Consider the following 6000-nt stretch of genomic DNA (forward strand, 5'->3'; position numbering starts at 1 on the left):
AAATTCAATGACTGGCACCTGTGACAGTGGAGTGCTAACAGCACCATCTGAGCGTGATCATTGCCAGACCAGCTGTCTGGCTTCCGTGGCAAAATTTCTACAGCTGGATGCCCTTCCTAATGCCAACCACTCCGAGAGTGTAGTGGGTACTTTTATGTGCCACCGGTACAAGGGCCAGTCAGGCGGTACTAGCAATGGCCATGTTCCAATGATGTTTTTTACATGCCACCTGCACAGGAGCCAGTCAAATGGTAATTTTTATGTACCACCGGCGCATACATACATACATACATACATACATACATACATACATACATACATACATACATACATGCATATACAATGATAGAATAAATATCAGGCTTTTAAAAAATGAGTGGTGGGATCAATTTGTTTGACCAAACCCTTCAAGGCAGTGCCCCAGTATGGTCACAGTCCAATGACTGAAACAAGTGAAGAAAGAAAAGAAAGGTTAAATAAGATATATATCAAGTAGAATCTTTTTGCTTTTGAAATTAAGGGCTCTAAAATCTAGATTTAGTATTCATATTAGTTAATGACATTTTATTTTAAAAATAAAGTAATTGTATGACACAGCTTCATCAAGTTTAATTTTTTTGTCACATTCTAACCTTTCATCATCTGGCACAAGCTCATCTCATCCAATGCCTCCTCTCCTCTCAAAGGATCTTTATCTTGCAAGTTACTTGGTGACCCTGCCAGTGCTGGTGCCATGTAAAAAGCACGCAGTCCACACTGTAAAGTGGTTGGCATTTGGAAGGGCATCCAGCTGTAAAAATTATGCCAAAACTGACCTCACATGTGCTAGTGCTACATAGATGACTCTCAGCTTACTCTGTGGAGTGGTTGGTTTTAAGAAGGGTATCCAGCTGTAAAAACCATGCCAAAGCAGACAGCAAAGCCTGGTGCAGTCTTCTGCTTAGCCAGCTCCTGTCAAACCATTCAACCCATGCCAGCATGGAAGACAGACATTAAACAATGATGATGATGATGATGAAGTAATTTAAACTTTTTTAGCATTGAGATTACTCTGTCAAATGTAATACATATTTATCCACATCGTTTTGAATTAATCATGAATTATCCTGTAGCTTTGAGATTTTGAAGATGTGACTGTTTACTTTTAGAATGTTGTGTATGTGTGAGAGTGTCGATTTGGCTGGTTTGAACTTAAAACAGAATATTTGGGCTGGTGGATATAGCTGGTTTAAATGCTAAAGGGTTAAAACAGTATTATTTTGATGCCTAATCTCTTCCTGCTGAAAACCATGTGTGGTGTTTGATTGTGTACAGCAATCTATTGTTTTGCTGTCATATTTAGTCTTGCATGATTATTTGTTGATTTATAATTATTTTATGGCATGTATTTTAAATTCTTTATTCTTTATGTTCAGTCTCTACTTTATTATTTATTTTATTTATTTTTTTTAATTTCCAGTGTTCATTTTCTGATAAATTAATTTCAATGAATACAAAAACAGTGAAATTATCTTGATGATTACGTTCGATTTGGATTTGTGCTGCTCTGGAAATCTGATACAGAGGTATCCCAAGGCGTTGTAATATGTTTTGAGATTCTGAGCAATGATGCAATTCACCCCACGCATTTAGAACATCATTTGATAACACATTCTGCTTTAGCTGATAAACCATAGGATGTCTTTCAGTTACAAATTCACTCATTAAAACATGGTAAAATGGACATTTGTGGATCATTTCATTTACAGACATGAGAAGTTGTTGAAGCATCACATGAGATGGCCTTATTGATTGCGAATATCAAAAAATGCCATCACAGGAAAGATTCTCATAAAACCAAGTTTATTGTGAGCATTAAACCTCATCGTTGGTAAGGACTGCGCAAATAAACTTTCCTACATTTTTGTATCAAACAATATTGTCATGGATAGGATTGCCAAAATGTCTGTGGGCATCAAAAGTCAAGTTCTTGACTAATTAAGATCTTCTCCTGTGTTTGTCACTCATTTGGATGAAATGATTGATATTGTTCAATGCTTGCCACGAATTGTTTGTTAGTCTCATCTCAGACAGTCTTAAAGAAGAATGCTGGTTTTTCATTCCATAGAAAATTTTGCTACGTCACAGATATTTTTCAAGTAGTTATGAAGTTTTTTTTTTGGTACAACCAGCTTTTAGTAAAACTGGCTCTTTTGTAGGGATCTCTACTGATGGAAGTTCAAGAATGCTTAGTATGCAACCTGCTTATATAAAAGCAGTGTAAGAAAAAAAAAACCCAGTATCTGAAAATATGCATTGCATCCTTCATCAGGAATTGAAAGATGTCATGAATCTAGCTGTTAAGGCAGTCAGTTTTATTAAAGCTAGATTTTTATGCAATCATCTCTTCAAAAGATTGCGTAAGATATGGATTCAGAGAATCAAACTCAACTTTTTCATATGAATACGTAATGGCTTTCAAAAGGAAACATGCTTTGAAGGCTATATGAATTATAAGAGGTGGCAATATTTCTAAATTCGCATTAGAAAGCAGATCTACCTGATAAGTTTAGATTAAAAGAATTTGTTTTCTGCCTCTTGCACATTTATTGAACATCTTAGATGAAACTCTAAATTCACTTAACCTTAAACTTCAAGAAGAAAATATGAACATAATTTTGCACCGTAATTTTATTCAAATCTTCATGACTACTGTGTGAAAGCATGTGGCCTAGTGCTTAGGATGCTGCACTTACGATTGTCAGATAGTGGGTTCAATTCCCGGACCAGGTGGTGCTCTAGTGTTGTGTGTCAAAGAATAGACTCAACAGTTTATCTGCATGTTGTAAAAGGCAACTGAAAATGGTTGTGGTAGGATTTGCGTTTTGACCTCATAAAACCCTCGCCAGCAACAGGCCCATGAGTTGGAGGGTTGACACCTGAGTGGTGCAAAGGTTATCTATCAGGAGTAGGGAATCACAAACAAATTGTGGATGCAGCAATGTGCATTCCACCATACTACTACTACTACTACTACTTCATAATTAAACCTCACCTTGAATTTCGACATAAATACAGCCAATTCTTACTAACTCGGATTATTATGCTGTCAACAATAATTTCCGAATTTCACTATAAAACATGAATAATCACTCATCTAATAGAATTAATCAGATACTTTGCAAATATCTATAATGAAACAGATTTCAGTGTGAGCAAATCTGATGTTTCTGATGAAGTCCAAGAAAGATTTCTTGAGTTAAGTTTAGTACATCAGCTGAAGAAGACTACGAAACACTTGATAGAGAAATGATAAAGTATTGGGTTGTTCGGAAAGTTCGTGCCGATTTATAGTAGCTTACTTTTCGACTTATTTTAGAACATGGTTGAGTCCATAAAATAGGATTTGACTACACCTCCATTTAGAGCACAGTTTAAGCTATCTTTTCATGCAAGAAGGTTTATGTTCCTTTAATCTGTGTTAATTCTGTAACCCTTTAAAATGGAAGATAAGCAAGTTCATTTTCGGCACTTGATGCTTTTCTTTTTCTGTAAAGGGAAAAATGCCTCACAAGCAACCAAAGAAATATGTGCTGTTTACGGTGATGTTTCTTTATCCGAAAGAACTGTACGGAAGTGGTTTGCAAGGTTCCAAGCTGGAGATTGTAGCCTTATTGATAAAGAGCGATCAGGCAGACAAACCATCCACTACAGATGATGACCAAATCAAGTCATTAATTGAGAATAACCCACATTGCACAACCCGAGAATTGGCAGAAAGCCTCAACCTATCAAAATCCATTGTCCATGAGCACCTGGTAAAGCTTGGGTACGCAAATCGCTACGATGTTTGGGTACCACATGAGTTGAGTGAGAAGAACCTTTTGGATCGCATTTCCATCTGTGATTCGCTTTATAAACGGAATGAAAATGCACCTTTTTTAAAGCAAATTGTGACAGGTGATGAGAAATGGATTATCTACTGAAATGTTCAGAGAAAGCGATCCTGGAGTAAGCGACATGAGCCACCCTTAGCCACCCCAAAAGCAGGTCTTCACCCTAAAAAAGTCTTGCTTTGTGTCTGGTGGGATTGGAAAGTACTATGAGCTTCTCCCAAGTAACCAGACAAGTAATTCTGAGAAATACAGCACACAACTGGATGAGTTAAAAGCAGCAATTCAAGAGAAACATCCAGAATTGGTCAACAGGAAGGGTGTTGTTTTCCAACATGATAATGCAAGACTGCACGTTTCTTTGGGAACCAGACAAAAATTGCTGCAGCTCAGCTGGGATGTGATACCCTACCTTCCATATTCACCAGATATTGCTCCTTCAGATTTCCACTTATTCAGGTCTCTGCAGAATAGTCTTAATGGTAAAAATTTCAATTCCTTGGATGACGTAAAAAGATATATTGGTGAACTCTTTGCCATGAAACCACCTCAATTCTGGGAAGAGGGTATCTTCTAGTTAAAGGAAAGATAGAGACGCATTGTGCAACAAAATTGTTCATATTTGGTTGATTAAAAATGTAATGGCAAGTATTTATTGATCTTTTTCTTTTCTTTAAAAATCGCCATGAACTTTCTGGACAACCCAATACCTTCCTATTCATCTTTTGATATCAAATCAGTCTTTTAAAATTCTGTTGTTTGTTTCTTTGTAAAGCAGCATTTTCAGTGCTTGCTGCTGTCAATAGTAAATACAGAAACAAGCTGAATGCCAAAGCAGACTTATGTTGTACTCTAACAACAATTTAATCATGCATTCAAAACCTTGCAGCAATGAAACAATGTCAGGTGTTTCATTAAATTTTATGTCAATAATATATTTCTACTTTTGAAATTTCATTAATTTTTTGATAGTCACTTGTTCTGCTAATCTCATATTACAATTGCATTTTTTTTTCATTTCATATTATGTTTATGATCTTTAACAAATCTATTTTAATTAGATATGCTGTATATATGATTGTTGGCTTTACTCTTTATTATCGATATTATTATTATTATTACTATTATTATTATTATTATTATTATTATTATTATTATTATTATTATTATTATTATTATTATTATTATCATTATTATTATTATTATTATCATTATTGAGTGAGAGAGCAGTGCATGCCATCAAAGTGACACTGGGGTAAAATATACGAAGCCCAGTATACCCATCATGACTACCCATCTGATTAGGATACACCAGGCACATGCATCACAACTATATGTGCGCAACATGGTGATCTCATATCAAGATAAACAGCAGATGACCTCGCAGGTGGGGCCCAGTTAGAATTTTCTTCAGGTCGGGTAGCCCATCCTGCTCAAAAGGTCTCTGAATAAGATTTGTTTAAGGATGTTGAGCAAAACACCCATGTTTCCAAAGGTGACTTATTCAAACCCCAAAGAATTCCTCTCAACACATGGCTATGATGTTCCCCCACTACTTCTGCCCGTGATCAGAGATGCACATATCATCAGCCACCAAGGGACATGCTCAACTGGTTAAGAACTGTTGGCTTATTTTGCTGGGTATGATGGAAAGTGCCAGCTGTCTACAGCCAGCAGACTAAGGTAACACTTGTTTACTTGTCATGCTTCTAGAACCCTGCACAGAATTCCTGCACTTCCAAGCAATGCTGATTTTTGTAGGTGTTCTATCCTTATTTTGCACCAGTCTTTTTGAGTCATATTGGTAGTTGAGTGCTGATACTTCTAAGTGCACCAATTACTATTGGTATCGCATCTACTCTCCTCATTGACCACAACCTTCGTATTTCCTACTTCAAATAATTGTTCAATTTTTCTTCTTTTTTCTCTTTGATCCTGGTGTCTTGGGACATGCTCTGTCGATTATCATGCAATTTTTTTCTTTTTTATTCATCATAACAATGTCTGGTTTCCGATGTTTGGTCAGGTGATTGCATTCCACAGTATTTTGCAATCTTCATTCTCAGTGACTCCTTCTGGGGTTTGCTCATACCACACCTTTGCTCTTTGTAGGCTATGATTTCTACAG

The sequence above is a fragment of the Octopus bimaculoides genome, chromosome 1, assembly GCF_046866305.1.
Source record: "Octopus bimaculoides isolate indiv1 chromosome 1, ASM4686630v1, whole genome shotgun sequence".
NCBI classification, from domain to species: domain Eukaryota; kingdom Metazoa; phylum Mollusca; class Cephalopoda; order Octopoda; family Octopodidae; genus Octopus; species Octopus bimaculoides.